Genomic DNA, 1,710 nt, shown 5'->3' with positions numbered 1-1,710 from the left:
ATCGATCCATGAAATGTCTTGTAAAAGATTGCTTTCTGATAGTGAATTAGGGCAAATTGCTAATATGAGTGATTTATAATAGGAGGAATTTTTATGTGGTGATTATGAGTTACATAAACTTCAGTCTCTTCATCAGGTTTGGATGTTTCTTGTCTGAAGACAAAGAAGATGAATCTAGCAATATAAATTTGCCATCTACAAACAAAAAATACTTTGTAGTGGAGTATTTCACAAAACCTATGGACATTTCCTATGGATACTTACCTGGCGCTGGGGCTCCATTGATCAGCAAGAATGGTCCCCCAGGGAGAGGCTGCTCATTGCACTACTCGAGTGGGCTGACCCCTGCCACTTTCCCAAACTGGGATAGATGGAGCATGGAATTTTTGGTAGTCGGGGACTGCATTCACACTATAAAAAAAAATGTAGCTCAGTGGATGTGCCATTTGCACACTACAGCGTTGGCTGCACAAAGGAAGACTTGCTTTCGAATCTAGTCACCGACTAGAGAAAATTTGGTGGCCTGGCTGGCCAACTGGTTAGCGTATCTGCTCTCCAGTCAAAAGGCTGCTGGTTCGAATCCCGTCGTGGGCTTGCACAATTTTTTTGTCTATACAGAAAAATGTTATTTGACTGAATTCCTCAATTTATTAGCTGAATAGACTAGCTGCAGAAGAAATTGCAAAACAAGGTTGATTGCATAGATTTGCATTACTTAATTCAAAATTACCAGTGCATTAGAAATTCTTATGGCTTATTATTGCATATGGGACTCTGTAATTTTCTTGTTTTATATAATATACAGTTTTGGCATTCTGTCAGGAGCCTGCAATAGGTTCCATTTTTTTCTTCATTTCTGACAGCACGAAGAGGAATGATGACAGGTTGTGCAAAATCAAACCTACTTTGGATTATTTGAATACTATTATGTATACTAATGCACCCAACTGATTGTGTATTGATGAATCAATGGTCCTTTGTCATGGCAGTGTTACTTTACCTATATATATATATATATATATATATATATATATATATATATATATATATATATTGGTAACGTAACCAATAAAGTGCATAACAAACACATCTGTGGGAGCTTCAAAATTAGATCTATTGCTGATAAAATAATTGAACACTGGCTTCGATGATATGGCATGTCATGTGATGTCCTGTAAATCACATGATGTGAAGGTAATGGAAGTGTGTATAGAACAGAGGGAACATCGTAGACCATTATATATTATCCCTTATATAAAACTCCAAACTGCCCAGTTGGAAGAGATAAAAACCTGGGACAGAATATCCTGGCAGCTACAGACTAGGAGAGCTTGACCCCAAGTGAAATGGAATAATGGAAGAAGAAGCATGTTATATATAGTGTCTGTTAACATATTGGCTGTCATTGTCTTAATGGAAGCTCTCTTATAGCATGTCATTCTTATGGTTACACAAACATGGCATCAAGCTTTATGAACTTTGTGAATGTAATGGTATTGTTTTGAAAATAATTTATTGTAGAAAATCTGAAAAGTCTCAGAGTATTGGCCATGCTTCACAAGTTTTCATTTTTCTAATGGAAAGTTATTAGTGCCATGGTTAATTTTTATAATTCTGTTCCCTTGACAAAATTGTTGTCTAGCTGATCAACTTGCAGAATGTTCAGAATATGCTTGCAGAATGCTCAGAAACAACTGGAAAGAAAATCTG

General features: G+C 36.3%; 1 pseudogene; it reads left to right on the top strand.

The window, feature by feature from the left end:
• Positions 1–256: 256 nt before the first annotated feature.
• LOC150094258 (U1 spliceosomal RNA) lies at positions 257–404 on the top strand (annotated as a pseudogene).
• The last annotated feature ends 1,306 nt before the right edge of the window (positions 405–1,710 follow it).

The sequence above is a fragment of the Typopeltis vanoorti genome, chromosome 22 (genome assembly GCF_054136105.1).
Source record: "Typopeltis vanoorti isolate ZY-2024b chromosome 22, IOZ_Tvanoo_1.0, whole genome shotgun sequence".
NCBI classification, from domain to species: domain Eukaryota; kingdom Metazoa; phylum Arthropoda; class Arachnida; order Uropygi; family Thelyphonidae; genus Typopeltis; species Typopeltis vanoorti.
This window is presented reverse-complemented; position numbering and strand designations above follow the sequence as displayed.